The sequence below is a fragment of the Ochlerotatus camptorhynchus genome, unplaced genomic scaffold, assembly GCF_037179485.1.
Source record: "Ochlerotatus camptorhynchus isolate MF236.1 unplaced genomic scaffold, CSIRO-AGI_Acam_v1.1 ptg000114l, whole genome shotgun sequence".
Classification (NCBI taxonomy): domain Eukaryota; kingdom Metazoa; phylum Arthropoda; class Insecta; order Diptera; family Culicidae; genus Ochlerotatus; species Ochlerotatus camptorhynchus.
In genome coordinates, this window is record NW_027040604.1 from 428,551 (window position 1) to 450,627 (window position 22,077).

General features: G+C 38.1%; 1 protein-coding gene across 1 annotated transcript in view; it reads left to right on the plus strand.

Moving 5' to 3' along the window:
* The first annotated feature begins 550 nt into the window (after positions 1 to 550).
* Positions 551 to 22,077, plus strand: part of LOC135699730 (myotubularin-related protein 4) — a 94,297-nt gene continuing 72,770 nt past the window's right edge. The window contains exons 1-2 of the mRNA XM_065220026.1: positions 551 to 768; positions 13,928 to 14,709. The gene's annotated coding sequence lies outside the window, so the exon portion shown is untranslated. The remainder of the gene's footprint in view (positions 769 to 13,927; positions 14,710 to 22,077) is intronic.

The window sequence follows — 22,077 nt, forward strand, 5'->3', positions numbered from 1 at the left end:
AACGACTGGTACGGTTGCTCTAAGTTGTAAGTATTCATTTTTGAGTAACAAATACTCATAAATGGGTAATAATTTTACTTATTTAATGGGTAGTCCCAGTCTCCCTCTAAAATGCTTACTTGTAGTCATTATTGAGTATTTTGCGGTTACCGTGTATAGGAATAAGGTTTGTTTTTGCTTCGTGCATTATAACAAATTTTGTTCCGATGTACAACTGTCAGATTATTGTTTTCGTTACGTTGGCAAGCATATACTTTGTTTTTATCTTCTGCTCATTCGCGTTCGATTGTGTGGGTGTGTGTATCAGTCAAAACTAAACCAAAACAGAACCTTTGCTTTCACACATTCAAACGATTTCTTGCCAGCTGCTGCTGTTTTGTGCAACTCATTCGCTCAAAACTGACTGGACTGAAGGTGGATTTTCCTTCGACTGTTTTGTAAATGACGCGTTACTTCTACCATCGCAACAACAAATAGCAGTCGTTCGCTTTGGCGTAGTGTGGTCGTTTTTGTTTCATTGTGGGCGAGATATATCGTCAAATCGAAGTGAAGTTCATCGTCAACTACAGCTAGAGTGTAAAGTACTTTGTCCGCATCATTATTTTTCGCTGGTTCAGATCGGGTTCGTCGCGTTTCGATTGCGAGTGATGAAAATTGTAAATTTTGCCTGAAAAACTGCGTTTCCCGTGGACGATCCGTGCGGAAAATTGTTCGTCGTGTTCTGCAGTGTGATTTGGTGGTGTTTTCCGTTCGGAATCAATGTGCTAAGTAGGTGTTAGGCAACTTTTTCATTTGCCTTCTGTATCCCTGTTTCTCTCTTCCATCTTTAATTCGATGATGGCCGATGGCTGCTTCGATTTCAGAACGAATGTTTTCCTTCTGACGTTTCCAATCAAAACATTGGAATAATGATTGGTTTTTACGTTGTGTGAAAAAACGGTAATATTTTTTTTTATTGTGGAGTAGTGAAATTGAATTGAAATTTACACATTGGCAGCCATCAGTTTCCCATTGCAAAATTTTCCCCTTCAAACGACAGAAGAATGCTGTGTGTGTGGCAATAGCGAAACTGGAAAATAGTGCATGATATCTACCTACCAATGGAAATTTTTTCTTTACTGCAAAATCGTAAAAATTATCAGTGCGTGAAGAACATTGAGGGGCAAAGGCATCAGTCAGCAGCGCCAGTGTACCTACTTAATAATAATAATAACAGTAGTGAAAACTCTATCCAACCAAACAGCGCACACATATCTACTTGCATACAACAAAAGAGTGCAAAATTGAAGAAGCAATAAAAATGGAAAATGATTCCGAGATTGCTTCAAAACAAAACCACACCGACTTGAGAAAGAAGAACCAAAGTCAAAGGAAGGAAGAATTTAATAAACATTCGACCTTATAAAACTGCATTATTACTGAAACAAGCGCACATACCCAGACAACTACAACGTGCCGTTTATGGACGTAAAATGTTAATCAAGAAGTGAACAACATACACGCGAGAAAACGAGAGTTTATTCAGGGTTTCGTAGTCGCGCGACGTCCAGTTCGGTGTTTGTTATGGGTTGTGGGTAATCGCACAAACTGCAAACAGAACAACGCGAATACGTCGAATTCGTGTGCTGGCCAGGGTTCGTGTATGCGTTTGAATCATTTGCGAGTGTTGAAAGTCACGCCACTTCGGTGTGTGAGGTTTTAGTTTCATTTGGTAGGTTCAAATGCATTTTTTAAGGAATTATTACTCATCAACTAATTTGGTAAGTATACTCTGATTCAACTGCAACAGTCTTTCTTGAGCTAGTGGTATCAGTGGTGGCACGAGTACTGGAGTTTAACTTTTTTTTTCCTTAACATTTGATACTTTGCGCAATGACCATAGAAAAGACGTACAAACACAAACTGGAAGCGGAAAAAAATGTCATGACATTTCTAAACTGTTTTCTGCAAGCGACAGAACATTTGCGCACAATGAAGCAGACAAGTAGAATTTTGTTGATTTCTGGCTAATTATAGCATTTATTTGAGGTTTATTGCACGGAATTATAAAATAAGAACGAATACTAACCACTCATAAGCTTAGATGTTAAAATTATGCGAAAATATGGGAGTTAATAATTTACTGTCACACGCAAGCTTGCAGCTAAAATGTAATTTCAATAAACTGTTTGAAAAATAATGGGCTACGACATTTTTCTTATTCTCCATCTCCGCGTTTGCTTTTAATGTAGAAATATACGACCGCCCGTGTGCTGGCTGTTTTATTTTGCTCTGGACGATGGTTTTGCAAAAAATGTACTGTTGCCACCTGTGAGTGGTATGACTATCTTCGCCATCAATGTAATGAACTTTCGGGGATTCTTAATGTTTCCTTAATTCGGGATACTCGAAAATTTTGATATAAAACTCACACAATTTGGATTTTGTCAGCTTATTGTAAACGTGTGCTTCTGTAAGATCCTATAATATCAAAACTCTCTACAACTCGATATTGGAGGGACCATCGAAATGCTAAGAAATTAATGTTTACTACGGTTCTATAACTCGATATCGAGTTGTAGAGAGTTGACTGTATTTTCTTGTCTGTAACCATACATTTAGTTGTTGCAAATATTGTGCCGTATGAATAAAGAGAGTAAAGTTAACCCTTCCGTGGTTTCTTATGGGGAAAGTAGTTATTCATACTCGAATATCAATACATAGTATAAAATTAATAAACTAAATAAGTTATAGATTTCTAAATGTGAATACATATTCTATAACATTTGGCTCCTAAATTACAATCAGATATGAGTAAGGCTTTCTTCAGGTGATTCTTCGAAGCGTCCAACAATGACCGTAATGATGGCTGATATTCCCTATCACTTCAAGATTTCTAGGGCACAAATCTTGGACGGTTATGACATCACTCATGAAATTTAAACTCCTTGTGTACTGCACTGCAGCAAACGTTAAGTTCCAGTTTCTTTGTTATAAGTTTTGTGAGAGCTGCTATACTCTTGAAATTTTTATGTGGTAATGAGATTGATCAGAAATAAGGTTTCCACAGCGATTCGACTTCAAAACGCTAAAAAAAAATGCACACACAAAAACGGAGTGCACAATTTTGCAGTATTAGCCATAAATCCTCCCAATAGGCTCCCGGTACATCTTTAATCTACCGATTGAGCAAAAAAAATACTAAATATTGCTGTTTTTTTTTAGATTTCGTTCGCGGACGCACATGTATCATTTGGCATTTGGTCTCTAATGTTACTTGCAAGCAGAGATGCCAGATATTTTTTCTAGAAGTCTGCGAAAAATGTCTGAATTTCAGAAATGTCTGTGAATTTCAAAAATATGTGTAGTTGGGCTGCATAAAATTAGCAGAAGTTTTGCGTATGACGGGGGGGGGAGGGGGGGCGTAGGGGTCATGAAATAGATGCGAAATTTTAAGTGTCAGTAAAAGTCATGTTCGAGCACAAAATTCCTTAACGAACTGAACCTAATTAGAGTTGGGAATGCATCCAAAGAATGGGGGATGCAAAGATAAATTACGATTACATGACAAATGAGGTCGACCCTAAGTTGAGATTAGTGCACTCATATTCAGTGTTGGAAAAATATCAAAAAATTATCTGCGGTTGATTTGCAAGCTGTGATATCGCAGCTCGGAAAATCAAGCTAGGCAAACTCATCAACTGCAAATCTCACCAAACTGTGGTGAGATTGAGTTTAATGAATTGCAACCCAAAATTTTATAACGGCTTGCAGCAGTCCCGATGGCAGATACGAACATCGGTGAAGATTAAAAAGAGATAGCAAACTACCCGAGCAAAGTCCAGCATCAAAATGACAGCAAATTGAAATCAAGTTTTGATATCAACATCAAACTGAAATCATAATTTGATTTCATTTTACGCAATTGACAAATTTGATACCAAATTTTGTTTTCATTTTGATGTACATTTGCTCTTCAAAAATTAAAAAATTGTTAATACATTGTATTAGCATAACATAAAAATTAATACTTATTTTGTTATCAACAGGAAAAATGGACATCAAATTTAGTTTTCAGTTTGCTCTCACTGATAGCAGCAATAGTTTTCAATGTGATGTCACAGGAAGATATTTTTGCTCTCAATATTTATATTTTAACCGTTAAAACGACCAAAACGACAGCAACCATTATCAGCGAAATCACAACATCAAATTTAGTTTACAATTTGATCTCAGACTTTTCTCGGGTATGCTATCTCTTTCTAAGAAAACGATGTGCAACGGAATCATTTTTGTGTCGAGTCAACTCTTAGCTTGATTTTTGCATGCTGTGAATAGTCTCGCAATATCAAAGGAGCTTATAAAGTCAATATCAAGCATGATATTTTGATCCAATATCACACGTGATATTGAAAGCGTATGAGAGCGGAAAAATATTATTTGATTGATGATTTTGCTAACACTGATCATATTCTTGAAAATGTAGTAAACTCATAGACTGAGTAAAACTTTACGAGATTTTACATGAATTTGTTTTGTAATAGGAGCAACATCTCGATGTACATATGAAATTAATACACGGAAAAAAGTTTTCATGTAGTTTCCATTTGGAATGCACATTACATTTCTACATTAACAAAACCAATTATATCTATCTGAATTTCACATAACATTCATGTGATCACATGAGTTGTATATGATAAATCACTTAAGTTTCATTTCACACATAAGGTTCATTATATTTTGTAGTGCGATTCTCAATTATGATATCACAAGAAAATTATGTGAAATTCTGATAAATATTTTCCATTGGATATGTGATTTATTCTTTGAGTGTTTACTTCTAGAATGAGTAGATTTTTCGTCGATTTTTTTCATATTCGAAAAGAGTTATGAGGCTCGGAAAATTTTACTCAGTCTACAAGTAAACTACGTTTTCTAGAGTTTGAGTAATTTAAACTTAAATTTGAGTCGATCTTATATTCCATGTAGTGTGAAATCCGTTAGTTATTTAGTACTGGTCGTTCACATCTTAATGAGAGATTCAACTTTCCACCACCTAAATATGGAAAAATCGACAATCAAAAGAGCAATTTATAAGCTTATTAGTACGATCCTAAACACTTCGAGCTCAAAAAGTGTTGATGAATCAGGATCAGTGTCAGTGCTGAGATTTGTCATTGTCATTGACAGACCTTCGCGTGATATTGACAAAATTGTTCATCACATAGTCACTGACAGACTTTATTCTCAAGAAAACCTTCGCCAAAATATCATTCATTTTTTCGTCAATGACAAAGATTCAGCTGGTAACAAAAAATGTAATTTCGTGAATTCTGTGTCACATTATTGTTATCCAAGTAGTTCAGGACGTAGATGCTTGTTTACTTTAACGGCTCCATGTAATTGTGTTGTTCAAGTCATCTCATTTCGTTACAAATTTAGTTAATAAAAAAAAAGATAAAAAAGATAAAAGATCATTGAGAAATGGAGAGCACTGTAACAACGAAGCCAAGTATGATGAATTGGCGCTCAACACTAACACTGTTGTAACGATTTTATAAATGCAGTTAAAAAAAGATATATCAAAAAACATACCCTAATAAACGGGTACCATACTCTAACGATATCATAGATGGTACGACCATCCCATATAAAGTTGGGATGATATCCCGAAATGGTGGTTAGGCGCTTCTTATGGTTATTGTTTATGCGGGTATTCATTACATTTGGCAAAATAATTACACACCTGGGGGAGAAAAACTTGGCTAAATTTAACACAATTTGCTGATACCAACCTTTTTGCCTTTCTCGTACATCAAGTTATACCAAAAGGCTTGATATCACTTGAAAAACACAATTTCGTTCCAAGAACCGTGAATGGCATATAGCAATAGACTCACCTCAACGGGATAGGAAAATGTTTCTGTATGTGTATATATGTATGTATGTAAGTTCGAATGAGTGTGACTCATTCAAATTTCGCAGAACAGCAGGAACAAGTTCCAGAAGATGTGTTTCAGATTCCCATAGAACGCTATTGTTTTTTTTTCGATCAAAATTATGGTTCCGAAGATATGAACAAAAATGTGGATTCCAGATTCCACTGGGGAATTCGTAAAAAAAATCACATTAGAATTTTACTATAAGATCAATGGTGGACATATTTAGATCCAATGATCACAATGGCCTCTTTCAGATGGGTCCCCTGGGAAGTAGACAGATTCTAACATGCGCCGAAATGCATCGTGCGATACCTCAAATCACATGGAACTCAAAATAATGATTAGTGCAAGTATTTATATCAGTGGCGTCGCCCTAACCTCAATCTACCTGTTCAACAACTCTCAAAACTTAAATAAATTTAATAAAATGGCTTCCAATGGATACAAATCATTGAAACTAGAAGACCCTGTGCCTTTTGAGATTGATTTGAATCTACAAGCTTGACTCTAAATACTGTTTTCAAAGTCGGTGAACAAGTAAAACTGAGGTTACGCGACGCTACTGATTTATATTGATTTGCCTTAACTTATAGCTTACCTGATCCTTTGAAAAAGTTCGTTATTGGGTTTCCTCTCGAGTTTTCTTTGATTTTTCTCGATTTTTTCCACATTTTTACGACTCTTATTCAAGTACAACACGGCGAAAATGGCTGCTTCGTCCAGCACTAAAACTGCATGAAAATAATAAACAACTTTACACGGTGATTTGAAAACGCGCGAATTTCTAATGCGTGTTGCAAAATGCATCGCACTTGTTATTTGATTAAAGATGTAAAACAGTGTAACCAAATAAATTTTAAAATTCTCACTTGATTACAAAAGTCTGTAAATGTCTGTAACGAAACAAATGTCTGTGAAAAAAATATAAGTCTGTAAATTCACAGACATGTCTGTAAATTTGGCATCTCTGCTTGTCCCAATGAGCGAGTTAAATTTAACTCGTGGTTAAAAGTGACAGATAAGTTATCGGAGTTATTCTGCTATCCGAGCGTCGTTATTTCTGACCGACTAGACGTTAAATTTTGGCAACCGTGGCTGAGTTCTGTTTGAAAATCGATCATTTTCCGGAATTTTCTAACATTGAAAATAACTTTCGTAATGTAACGTTTAACTACGAGTTAAATTTATCTCGACAATTGGGACACAGCCAAGAAGTATTTCTCGATTACTTTTTCGAAGAGACGAATCAGCATTTGTAAACAACGCATTTGATCGTCGATTTGGCGTAACTCGTAGCTCACCCACGCATGCTAACAGTACCATCAGATAGAGAAAATTTTCCCCTACCTGATATAGTGGTGTTAGTATGCGTTGGTGAGCTATCAGTTACGCCAAACCGACGATAAAATGCGATGTTAACAAAAGCTGATATGTCCTTTCGAAAAAGTAATCGAGTGGATCCACTTCGGAGCGCTTGCGCCATCGAGGCGACGGCACTGCACCTATCTCGACGGGAACGACGCGCAAGGTTCGAGGTGCAAAACTCGAACGCTGCGCGCTTGACAGGAACCGCTGCCTTCATACTACTGCTGATACTACCTGTTCACCCGTCGTCCGAAGCGAAAATGAGTTGAGGCACAAAAGCAGCGGTGTTTTATAACTTTTCAGATTCAATCAGCGCGATGTGCAACCAAATGGTACTCGATTATTACACTGGGTTTGGGGAGAACGTTAATTTCATGAAAACAATGCAAAAATTATCACTTTTTATTTATAAATTTTTCAATTGGTTTTTGTGTATAATTGAAAAAGCGTTTGTTGTAGCAGATTATGAGAGTTATTTCCTATCGATTGGTGTATTTGGATCTTAAATTCATCTACAAACGACAAAGTTATAAGCGTTCAAAACCTTACACCTTTTCGTGACGGTCGTAATTTTAGATTTTCGATTTACCCCCAGTACCTTCCCGTAAGACGTAGTCTACGTAAAAAAAAACTTGCGGAATCCCCTCCAGCAAACTCTCGGAACACATTGCATAATTATCTTCGTACTCTTGTAAATTCTCGTGAGAATTCGCTTAATATTCTGTACCTTATTCTCTTTTAAGTAAAATTTCCAAAATTCCGAGATAAAAACGGGAAAATTGCTAATCGAGATGTACTGGTAACCACGAAGAACTTCTAAGGGTGAGAAAACTGCCATGCCAAGGACTTCTTCTCGTATCAGTGAGTAAATCAAGGTACGAAACGGATCATGAACTTGCTGAAACATTTAAGCGATTAAGCAAGCCTTTTTTGTAGATTTATTTTGAGATGATTGCAGTTTCCATAGTAACATCCCGGTTACTGCTTGAACTGTATACCTGGCGTTTAAAATGTGTGTATTTAAAAAAATGCAGATTCTTCCCGTTTTTGGCAATATGAGACTTCTGTCTTTTTTGCATTCTATAAAATGTAGGGTAGAGAACTACTCCGGCCTAATCGCCCATTTTGGGCCTATCGAGCAGACAACTTCATATAAATCCATGATTTCAGAGTTAACAAGTCAATTATGCGTTTGGTACGATACTTTAGTTAATAAGCTACCGAACGAAGTCAATGAGAACGCGTGATATGAAGGTTTGCACCCATTATTCCCAAAAACAAAAGAAGCGCTCCGACCGAATCAATTTTTATCTTCATCCGATAGGCCGAAGTGAATTCATTGGCGTTTCAATGGCGTTGCAATGCGTTAGGCCGAGTTTAGAATCCGTAGGCCGAGTTTGGCGTCAAGAAGCAGTGTTAGACTTTTGACAATATCTCAACGATTGGTATCTCTTTATCAAATCTTACGGTACGTACGGAAAGGTAAATAAATTTGGAAGCCATCAGTAATAATAACATTCCGTTTGGTGCTAAACTGCGCTAGATTAAGAAAGACTAAGTGCGAGCTGTGCTTAATAGACCGGAAATGGGGTAGTTAACCCTATCTAACGCTTTATTCAATTTTAAATTGTACTGGACCGCTCTTCATGGGTTAGAGGTCCGTGTGGTATTTCATGAAAATATGTCTAGAAAGCACTAATATATATCTGAGGAAAGAATAGCTGATGGGGTTGTGTTGCCAAAAGCGGGTAGGCACTGCACTTGGATTTTTTTTTTAATTGTTCAAAAATCAGGGATTTTTGTTTCCTTCGTTAAGTTGACACCCTGTATATCAAGTAACCCATTTAGTTGAATATACTTTCAGCTTTAAAAATCCTTCCTGTACTTTTGCTTATGAAGATAGATTACTCACAAATAACTAAAAACATTTGGTTTGGTTAAAAAAAACTAGTTGCCATCATTGAACAACCTTCGATTTTTACTGAATATCACAACTCGGAAAATTTTTGAGATATGTATCGAGCATTTAAAATGAAAACTCACTGGCCACCCTGTAATATACAATTCACGATCTGAATCTAAATTCATCTTAGTAAATAGTCTGTTTCCAAATAATCGAAGCAGAAAAATTAGTACTGTGTGAGGAAATGGAGGTTAGAAATGAACCGTGCTCTTGATTATTCAATCAATACTGATTTTTCGAAAACAAATCTATGGAATCCTTCATTCAACCATTTGTTTTATTTTAAAGTAGCTTGAAAAATGGTCATAGAGGGTTGTGAATTTATAGTATTTCTCAAAACCGGTCGCAATCAACGAAAGGTCTGATCCATATATTTCATATCTTTCCGATCAATAATCACTTTGTTTATTGTTATAAAGTCACTATTTGGTCCTTGATTTGGTCACTATTATATGTAAAATGCATGAGAACTGGCAGGGGTAAACTTTTATCCCTAGCGTTTAGTTTGGAAACAGTTATAAAAGAACTTCTAAGTGTAAGAAAATTGCCATGCCAAGGACCTCTTCTCGTATCATGAAATAAATCGAATAAATTTTTTGTAGGCTTATATTGAGATGGTTGCAGTTTCTTTCACACATGCGGATACACTTGTATGACCTACTATAAAGGGTGATACGGTCAAAATTTGGTCAATATCAACTTGACGTATTTCTTTCAATTTTGCATTTAAAAAACCTGAACACCCCTCATTTTGAAGGTGTGTGTGTGTAGAATGTTGCTCCTATTTTGATTTTGGAATTCACTCTTCAGTTGTCAAAATGCCGTCCAAGCAAGAAGAGCAGCGTATCAAAATTTTGCTCGCGCATCGCGAAAATCCGAGCTACTCGCACGCAAAGTTGGCAAAATCGCTAAAAGTTGCCAAATCAACCGTTACAAATGTAATTAAAGTGTTTGGGGAACGTTTGTCGACAGCCAGGAAGTCTGGATCGGGGGGAAATCGAAAACCGGAAGCCGCTGAGACGACAAAGAGAGTTGCCGGTAGTTTCAAGCGAAACCCTAACCTCTCTCTCCGAGATGCCGCAAATAAGCTGGGTGTATCGTCTACAACCGTGCATCGAGCCAAAAAACGAGCCGGACTATCGACTTACAAGAAGGTAGTGACTCCAAATCGCGATGATAAACAAAATACGACGGCCAAAGCGCGATCCCGGAGGCTGTACACGACGATGCTGACGAAGTTTGACTGCGTGGTAATGGACGACGAAACCTACGTCAAAGCCGACTACAAGCAGCTTCCGGGACAGGAGTTTTATACGGCAAAAGGAAGGGGAAAGGTAGCAGATGTTTTCAAGCACATGAAACTGTCAAAGTTCGCAAAGAAATATCTGGTTTGGCAAGCCATCTGTACCTGTGGCTTGAAAAGCAGCATTTTCATAGCTTCCGGGACTGTCAACCAAGAAATTTACGTGAAAGAGTGTTTGAATAAACGTCTGCTGCCTTTCCTGAAGAAACACGGTTGTTCCGTACTGTTTTGGCCGGATTTGGCATCTTGCCATTACGGTAAAAAGGTCATGGAGTGGTACGCCGCCAACAACGTGCAGGTGGTTCCCAAGGACAAGAACCCTCCCAACACGCCAGAGCTCCGTCCAATTGAGAAATACTGGGCTATTGTCAAGCGGAACCTAAAGAAGACCAAAAAAACTGCTAAGGGCGAGCAGCAGTTCAAGGCAAACTGGCTTTCTGCGGCGAAGAAGGTGGACAAGGTGGCTGTACAAAATCTGATGGCAGGGGATCAAGCGTAAGGCCCGGCAATTCGGATTTGGAAAAGCGGAAGCCTAACTGAATATTTTTCCTGAATTTTATACTAATTGAACTTGAAAAAGAAATTTAATTTGATTTTTCAAATAAACGATTTCACCGATTTACACGCGTTTTCCCTTGACCAAATTTTGACCGTATCACCCTTTAAGCATATAATATAATTGACTGTAAATTGTATAAACATCCAAATTGCGTAACCACTGTAATGAAAACCTCCGAGGGGGATGTGAAATCTCGGGTCGTTCCGGCTATGTTCCAAAAGCGCACTCACTAAGCTGAATACTTTTAAGATATTTAGTTTTTATTCATCTTAGATAACAAACACAACCTCTCTCCTATAATCTACCCTGCCTTGTTCTACTGGTCTCAAAGCTTGGCTTAAGAGTAATATAGATAATTCGCTCACCAGACTGCTTCTCAGTTGCCGCCCCGTGCCGCTGCCACTACCATTCGACCAGCCAGCCACGCTAGATGAATCTCACGAAGCGATGTGTGGGTAGGCCATCGCACTTCATCCCGGTCACAACGCAGTGGATTGGTTTCCATCCGTAGAAGCTCGCGTTGCCGACCAGGTAGGATGAGATCACGGAGAAGACACCGGTCTCACTGGTTCCCAAGTCACTTCACCGGCTATCGGTCTACTTTCCTCGCTCGCTGGTACTCCTAACCAGCAGTTGGATGCAATGTATGCCAATTCGTAGTACCGATCCGATGGTTTGTGCTTGGAAACGAGTCGATTCAGACAGTCTGCCAAACAAACTCCGAAAAAAGAGCCCTAAGGAGGATTTGCACATTAGCACTGTGTTCCGATCCAACCGGTCAATATAACTCACCCGTTGGGGCCCTTCTGACTTGATTCAGGTGTTCTGGCGGAACAGAACCGTTGGCTGCACCCGTTATCCGTTACCTACACCGTTGAACTCACTCGTGCTGCCGTCTGTCGGGATTGTGGGAATTAGCTTCAGACTTCGTTCAAATACTCAATTAGACTTACTAATGACGTCAGCGTCGGATTCTTCAACCGTGTCGTTGAGATTGATTGTAGTTGGGGTGGTTTCGTCGTCTCTTGCCGTGTCAGCTGTACGTGAGACCGGCTGGTGTGTTTGGTCCGTTCACGATTCACGTTCTTCCACGTGCTCTTGCGGTTCTATTGGCGGTGAAAGTGCAAGTCCGCACCTGGTATGCTTCCACAGGCCAACGACGACGGTGCGACCGCTGCGACTCCCGATGCCGCACGATTTTACTTGCGATACGCACTTCTCGCGGTTTTCTCTTGCGACGAGACGATCTGACACGCACTTTTCTTGCTTGCCTCCGGTGGATGTGTTCGCTGAGCAGATCAAAGCGTAGCAACAACGATTGTCTGCACCTAGTGCAATTTCCCGACGGACGGACGGATGTACCATTTATGCACTGCGATTTCCGCACTCGCGATAAACGCTTCCCATACGATGGGACGATTCGATGCACACGTTCTGACGATATACTCCTTCTCTCGCAGTCGGTGGCTTCTGTCTCCTCCCGTTTTCTCCTTTTCTTTTTCAGCTGCGGAAGTACAAACGTCACACTTCGCCTGAGCTGATAACCGGTTCGCGGTCCGTTAGCAAGAAACTTATTGCTTGCTTTCTGCTGTCAAGTGGTGCGGCAGAGCTGAGCGCTATTATTATAGCTATATGGCCTACACGCTGATACGTTTTTACACATTGTCAGCCTTACTAATCGTGAGCATAGCATATTTATTTATGATTAACATCAAAACGTAACACCACCTAGCAGTTTCCGATAGTACACGTAACAATCTCATGTGAATCTGAACGCTCAATACAATTATTTTTACTAGGGGAAATGGCTCTAATGTCTAAGATTGGGCCCATCGCTAAAAATCTGCTATTTATGAATTTTATCTAGATGAACGCATCATTGGGACGGTACTAGTGGATATTTTTGGTCACTATTGAAAATTTAGTCGATTGCTGAATTTATGTATGGGCCCAAATTAGGGACATTTAGGCCGACATTACATCCATTTCCCCTATCTGTTGAAAAATGTGGGAAACCTGGATAAGCCTGCACATTTTCCAATTTAAGTAGTATCTGCAAAGTACAAGTTCTACAAACATTTAACAATGTTAGGACCAACGATTGCAATAGTTCTACCTTCTTAAAATCCCTAATTCTCACAGAAATCCCTACCAGATGTTTTCGTTGCTTTGAATATGTGGGCTTTGATTTCAGACCTGAAACTGTATTCTTTCCCCAAAAACCTTACACTCCAGGGTGGCGCACAGCTGATTCAAACTCGCGAACACACCTGCAACCCTGCAGCTCACAGCTAAACATTCGGTATACGGTGGTATAAGTGTGGGACGTCTCCCCATTAACTGACACACGAACGAAGCGACCTACGACGACGATGACAATGACACGCTCGATCCACCCAGTCTCAGAAAGAGTATGTAATTTTCATCGATATTCGTCTCTTCCGTTGGTCTTGGTCGGCTTGACTTGACTTTTGATTCTACGTAGGCAGTCATAATAAACGGCAACGGATGTACAAACCATGAGACATCTTCTTGGTCGGAAAAATCTTCAAGTTTTATTTGCTAAAGTGAACGGCAAAGACAATAGAAGGAGAAGAAAACATATTCATCGGAACTGGTGCAGTGGTGGGTGGTAGGAATATCCTGTGCTATTTTCCACCTCTGACCCCGACGAAAACCGAACGAGTGCACTGAAACGTAGTAAATTATTTTCGGTTTTCGGCATCTGCACTGTTAATTTCCAGTTCTTCGTTGCATCTTTTCTCATATCTGCGACTGTGTTCGCGTTTTTTCCCCTTTTCTTCATCCTGTAGTGCAGTGTGTTCTACGTGTTTTATGTGTCTAGCAGCTAGGAGCTGTTGAGGCTCATACAGTGGCGAGGAAGGAAACCGAAATGGTTACACAATACCATCAGCATCCTCTCCGTGGTGGGATTTGAATCTTTGTGCTTTTGTGGTGTGATGTTCTTGCCGTTTTATAAAATTCAACAACCCATCATGAAGAGAATCAAGCGACTGGATTAAAGAAATCAACCATCAACTAATCGCGATAGGATCCTTTCGGAGAAGGGAAACACAACCTTCCCAAATATTCTGTACAAGTATAGTGAGTCATTCCGAGTATCGATTTTGACAAGCGAGAAGAAAGAGTCGAGTGTTGGTGTGGGCTGTGGGCCACCCCGAAAATCCGTCGTGAAAAGTTTCGAAGAATTGGTTGAAGAAGAAGAAGAAAGCGCTCGAGTTTTTGGTGTCTGACGTCGAGTTCGCGTCGCCGTCTGGCGCAACCCAAGGAAAAAGAAGGGAAAAATTGTGTCATTTAAAGTGAAGAAGATAACACGTGATTTGTGAAAGTAGGTGGGATATCGGACCGGAGACCGGAGTAGACAAAGGATCACACCATCGACCTTTTCCTCGGGTGCCCGAGGGATGGCCATGTTCCATCCGTCACCGTGAGTCGTAGTTTTTCCTGCGAATAAGTGTGTTAGTGTGTGCGCCGTTGAATCGAATCGACCGGAAGTTGCTGTTCGGTGTAAATCTTTATCAGCTGGACCTGGAAGGAATCGGACATTTGCGTGCGGAAAACGGACCTGCTAGAGGTGAGTGTGCGAGTTTTCTTATTTCTACACAGTAAAAAATATGGTGCAATATCTTATCGAAAACGATGATGTTCACCCATGTCGAAAAAGTCGTGTAATTGTACGTCGACCCGATGTTCAAATGTAGTTGGTGAAGTATCGTGGAGGTATCTCTAACAAAGACATTAATTTCATGAAGGCATCTAAACTGATGATCAAAAGCACTTTTGGATGGAAGGAAATCGGTCGAGAAAACGAACTTCCCTAACACAGACATCAATAATCAAATTAGAAAATTAATATTTTTCATGAGACAGCTGCAGTCAGTTGATTTTTAGTTTTTGTTTACCGATAGGTTTTGACGGTTCACAGTTGAACTGACAGTTTTTTAGCTGTCACACACACACACACACACACACACACACACACACACACGTTCCAGCCATACATCTTGGGTCGTTTTTTGAAGATTTTTCGAGTTCGTCTCGGAGTAAATGGAAGAAACTACTTATAGAAGTTGGTTCACAGCAAGGAAAAAAAATTCTGGGCGGAATTCAACCTTCTGCGGGAAATCAAAATATTTAAATTACATGATGCAGGATCGTTCTACAAAAGTAAATAAGTGAACAATTTGAAAAATAAATTTCTAAACATCATCTGGTCACTGGACCCTGAAGTTTATGCAATCTATCCCCGGAATCTAGTTCCAGGTTTACTACGATGTTTCTTACGATTTCCACCTGAAGATTCCTCCAACTTATCCTGGAGGTTTCTTCCGTATACCGCCAGAATGGCTTTTAGCTTTCTCCGGAAGCTTCTTCTGACAACATTTGTTATTTTTTTCAGACCTGCTCGAAAAGCTTCTATCTAATTATCCTGGAAGCTCCTGCTGAACACATCCACAGTTATTGATTGAGAGCCTTCCTGTATCATTTTTGCAATAGTATAATTATAATTGGCAAGTGCAATAATATTCTATGTCCAGAGACAATTTTCAACCCAAAAATTCCTAGATCGAACCGGGAATGGAACCCAGCCAACTCCAGAATGATCTAACTTTATAGCTGCACCATTACTGACTCGACTGACCTAAGGGAGAGGCCCATCGAATCGTCATTTGGTGTGGAACTGCTCAAGAGCATAAACGATAATGCATCAAATATTGTTTCAGGGTGTCGACTGCCTGAAAAAAAAAACCTGGGAAATCAGGGAATTCATTTTTGAACATGGAAAATCAAGGAATCGCAGGGAATGTCATTGAAATTCAGGGAAATATTTCTTGATCACAGAAGTATGTCAAACTTTGCTAGTTCAAACAACTTAATTACTCGGTGTAGTTTGAGGATGGTTTAAAATTTTAAATAGAGTTACGAATTTGTGGTTGCTCAATGCTTGAGTTGAGCAAGATTTACTAAAGTAAAAGGGTATTTTAATGATTTTGCGCCTAATATAAATTCAGCTCCTACTGGATGTTGATACATTCCTGAGTTAAAATGAGATCCTGAGGGTTGATAAAAAAAATCTATATCCGTAGACACTAGACGTTGTTATTTGATGCCAAATATATCCTCTAAATGGGTATGTGCGTCTCTTAATAGATGTTACGACTGATTACGTCTGACGTAGATCCTTTGGGCGCATTGGAGCGCTTTTCAACAAATTCACGACTGGTAAAGAGTTAAGAGAAGAAGATGATTTTTTTTTTCTGATCACTTGTAGTTCTTGTTCCTTATTGTGTTCTTGACAGCCTGACTAGCTCAGGGAATAAACTAAATTAGTATTTAAGATAATAGCCTTGGAATAGCACTTTTATGATTGAATAATGATTCAAGAAACGTAGACTAACATTGCCTCGACAGCATAGAGTGGCGTTATTCAGTATTCTAGTTCTTCATTGGAAGCTTGGAAATTAAGCTGCTGAATTTTGAAGGTGAAAGCGTTGTTTTTACGATTTCCCATCATAGGAATCTGCCCATAAATTAGCGTATTGTTAAGCGTATTATCCGGAATAATGTTCTTGTGCAGCTGGGTCTCAAATTGTACTCAAGGGAGACAATTATAAAGGGATTAAAGACAAGTGTTTCATATGCAAGATGTAGGAGATTTATGTAAATTTTTGCTCCTAGCGTTGATTGAAAATGTTCACGATATTTCACGAAGCTCAACAAGGGAAAAGTTTGCTAGGTGAATATTTTCAACACTGCATCTTCTAAGGGTGAGAAAATCGCCATGCCAAGGACCTCTTCTCATATCATGAAGTTAATCGAGTAAATTTGCTGCAAACTTTAAGCGATTAAGGAAGCATTGTTTGTAGATTGATATCGAGATAGTTGCAGTTTCCTCCACACATCACTATTTATCATGAATTGAACTGATTCCCTGGTGTTTACAATTTGTTAATTTAGAAAATTGCGGTGCCATCCCGTTTTTGGCAACACGCGATTTATGTCTTTTTTGCATCCTATGAAATGTATCAAACGCTTTATTCAATTTGAGAGTGTACTGGACCACTCTTCATGGGTTAGAGGTCCAGACATTGTGGTATATCATGACAAAATGTCCAGAAAGCACTACCCAACTAACAATTTTGGCTGCAGACTAGCTAATACAGCCAAAAGTTTCCTTATGCTGCTAATTTGTGCCTTATAGGCTGGTCAGCAGCTAGAATTGTTTGTTGGGTAGTACATATCTAAGGAAATTAATTGCTGATGAGGTCGTGTTGATAAAACCATGTAGATACACAGCAAAAAAATAATTTTGATATTACGTCAAACTGGATGCACTACAATCATGTCGAAAATATGGTGTAATATTACTTGCTAAAAAGGACAAAATTATCATCAATACAATGCATGAACTGACATTACGCTGCTTTTACTGCATTTGTTTATTTATGTGGTCATAAAAATTACATGAAATTTTCGACATGATTGTAGTGCATCCACTTTGATGTAATATCAAAATTATTTTTTTGCTGTGTACCGTGGCTGGATTTTCTTTTTAATCACTGAAAAATCAGGGAATTTGGTTTTCTTCATTGAGTCGACACCCTGTGTTCGTTAAATATTTCAGCAACAATTAAATATTAACATTTTTCCATCAAATGGGCACGTATCTAATATGCGCTCAAGTGACTAATATGTGAAGCTTTCTTATAATTCACAATCCTTGGGAAAATTTTCGAAATTTTAAACTTAGAATAAGTTTTAAGGTTTTACAACCAAAAGTAAAAAATGTTGCGAAAAATGCAACACGCCAAAACACACCATTATTGATTGTTAAAAACGCATTGTATTTCATTTTTTTGCAAGGCTACAATCTGTTACGAAAAATGCAACATGATCTTGCAAATATCTAGAATCTTGCAGTTTTATTTAGAAAAAAAAACATTCAAGATTCTGAGACATGCACGGAAAAACGAAATAACTCAAAATTAAGTCTTTTGTACTCATCTTGACACCTAACTGCAACCAGACAAAATTGAGTTCTTTGCGAAGTATCCAATTTTTAGAATTTTGGAAAGACTTCATTTTGAGTCAAATGCAACTGTTTCATAAAGAGTGAATATTGGATAAAAAATACTTAAAAGCAGGTTCTTACTGTAAAAAGATATTTAGAGAAATTAAGGTTTTAACTGATTATATTATAACGTATGACAATTGAGCATTAAATAAACAATACAGTAGTTTTATTTATTATTATAGGGGTACAAGGATAATTTAAACATTTAAATAAGAAGATATATGTAACATCTTTGAGTTATACGGTTTTTTAGCTGGTCACTGTCAGCTTCAAGCAGCCCAACAATTTCCGGGTCAATGCCTCTGTAAGGCGACGATATCCATCGGATTGTGTTAACCGGGGGACCATCGCGGGAGGTAAGTTCCAAGGAAACTCCTTGGATCCACTCTCGGCTCCCAAGACTCCGACTGGTTTGCATAAATGTACCACACTGCAATTATCTAGGTAGACGACATAGACATAACCTACGAAGCAGAGTCAAAAAACTAAAACGTCCTTACCTTTACTGATCCGCAGCCCTCAAATACTGAGTTATGATGCACTTCACTAAAAACGAAATCATCAACTGGTGGAGCAAGCGACGAACTAGCAGAAATAAACATGGCGCACGTTACGATTTTTCATCCAAAATGACGTGCAAACGCAACACTTGATTTTAAATACTGTCGTAGCGCGGAAACCAAAAAATAAATCGAGATAAGAAGTCCTCAAAAATAAGAGCTCTCTCAAGACTACTGTTTGAGTAAAATTAAGTTTAAGTTAAAAGTACTCATCAATGAGAACAAAATTTCACCCAAAACAGTAGTGTTGGCGGAGTACTTATTTTTAAATACTTTCTATCTCGATTTTGCGTTGTTTCGTCTTTCCGTGTAGAAAAATAGTCAGAATTTAAGGCATACATACAGCATATACCACACCACATAGGGTGGCAAAATTTTTTTTTTCAAAAATTTATAACATTTTAACCACTGAGCCGATTTTAAAAATCAAAATATCATATGAATGGTAGTTAAAAATACTTTAAAAAATATAATGATATTTAAAAAAAAAAGAGATTTTGTATTGAAAAACATTGATTGCACTGTCTTTTTTTTTTTTTGGTTTTCATGGTTTGTAGATAGAGACCGAAATATGTTTTTATATTTTTCATTGAAAATTTAGGCTTTGTTAATTTATATCACAAAATCAGCGATGTGTTTTTTTTTTTTCGTTTTTGAGTTACATTTTTTTTTAAGTTATTAAGTTTTGGGTTTTCGCTCAATACTCCTTTAAGGCACCTTAATGACAAAATAAAAAAATACGGGTTTAATATTTTGCGATAAGGAACAAACCTACAATTTTTACGAAACTCTGAGAACCACTGTATTGTTTTGGGGAGGCGAACCAGCCCAAGGCTGAAAGCCTCCCTAATAAAGATAAATAATAATAATAATGTATCGTTTTGCTTTGGAATGGCTGATACATATTTGACAAACTCGGAAATTGAATTAAAAACAAGTTGTTCACTAGGTACACCTAATGTTTAATTACTTCATTTGTTGCCAGTGGATCTTCCTTCCTTGTCTGGGTGATGCGTATTGTATTGTGCTGCATGCTATTTCTAAGTAATTAAAATTCAATTAAACACACTCACGAAACGTCGGTTTATTTGCTAGCTGATTGTGGCAACCTGTTTCGAATTCGAAGAAGGTGCCATATAAAAAGCAGTGGATTGTTGCATACTGCATTGAAGGCCCTTTTAAATTTTAAATAAACGCCAGTTTACGTCCTGTCAGCTGAATCGGTTTGAGTGTGTTTTCATTTGACTGCTGACAAATGTTGTTTATGGTTCATGGTAAATGAAATCATATTTTGCTTTTACACACAATACTTGGAATTTGATTCACTTTGTATAACCTTCTACGTGGGGTGATGCACCTTCTGGTAACAGAGCTTATGAAACATATTGAACAGATGCGTATGAAATGGATTAAAACTTCTAATGCCGTTAATCAATGCATTGCATTGTCTGTCAAGTTTTCCCCATACCTTGCCAACGTAAATATTTCCAAGTCAATCAACCCTAGAACTTGCCCAACAAGAGCATTGACTCGATGCCATCGTTTCCTTGTGTCTATAGCACACGGCACGAGAGAACCATTGTTTTCCAACTGCCTGTCCAAGTGAGGAACGACCGACGGGTGCGGCAACGGGTATTCACAGTAATGCACGATCCACACGTGCAAAGTCAGTATTAATCTTTCATTTACATACATACTGAATAGATCGACCTGAAAAACATCGTTTTCTTTTTAACACTCAGCGCAGCCGACAAGTTCAAACAAAGCTTTGCTTAATGCCTCTCTATAGGTTCAGTCGTCAGTAAACCGGTACAAACTCGCCTCGGACCATACACAACTGTGTCCATCCATCGTCCCCATCGCATATTGTGCCCGCTGCCTTTTTTGCAGTATTCAGTCTTTTCAGACAGATAGAGGGCGAATACGCGAGCGAGAGTCAGTGTGTACATACCTATCTGCCAAGTATACAGAAATGCAATTTTAAATTCCCCTCGCCTTACGCTAGCTTGGTCATGGCTTGGAAGATGTGGTGGTGATCGCACGAGGGGTGCTACGAATACTATCGTGGATTTAGTATTCGTTGCACTTTACAGTGGGATTTTTCTTTGACGGAAAATGGACATAATCAAGTTTTGCCAGTTTGTTAGTTTTGTGGTGTATGTGACAATTTGTCACATACAGGTGTATGATTGACAATATTTATTTTCACAGCGAAGCCTGCAAATCGGAGATTTATCAGGGAGCTATTGATAAGAGAATAAATTTTTATTTCTTAATACATACCCGCATTTTATTGATAAGGATCTTAGAGAATTTCAAGGAACTCAGGAAAAGAGATAACAAACAACCCTAATAAAAAATACCACACCCGTATGATAATCCGGATGGCAGAACTATTCCACAAATGGTTTGGATGATACCCTAAACACGCCGTTAAGCAAAATAATTAAATAATTTTTTTTAGGGAAACGCAATTTTTGAAATGGTTGTGTCTACATAATTTGAATGAATACCAAACAAATAAGAGAAATATGCTTTTGTAAAACTTGTATTGCCCATTTTACGCGAACCGAAGGCCGCATATGCAAACCAACAACACCATCGTGTAGGGGAAGTTCGTCCCTTCCCGTTAGTGTTCTTAGTTTGGGTGGCGAAAAGGGGCGTTGAAAGTTTGTTAAGTGTTTATTTGTTTTTTTGTTATTGTTTCGTTATTGTTTTTATTGTTTCATTTTCTGTAGTTCTGATATTATTTTACTATAAGTTTTATTGTATTGAAACATAGCAATAAAACTTATTGTATACTTATTGTATTAGTCGCTTCAACAAGCTCTTTGTATCGGTGTGTATTAGAATGCTTCATTTAAAAAAAAGTGTTCTATTTCTTATAGGCCACCCTGTACTTTAATTCATCTAATCTAATCTAACATGAACATAGCTAGTTATTCCTGGAAAATGATTGATATACCTCTATCATTTTTCTTGTCTATTTGATATATGTTTCACATCAAAGATGCGTCACACATACCAAAACAGCCAGGCATGTGTGCAGCATCTAAGGGGCAAGATGATTCAGAAAACATCAGGCCTATTTAAATCGAAGATTTAAATACGATGCTACAGAATCTAATAAATAGATGAAACGTGGACATCTCGTACCGTACGTTCCGTTTTTGGTAATTATATGCATCCAACGATCAATGCTTAGCTAAGCTAGAAAGGTTAAATGATGTTCCATTTTCCTCTGATGACTGGGATATGAGCACTAGCCCTTATCCTAGCCTGTTATGGTTTATGGCTATAGCTTAGC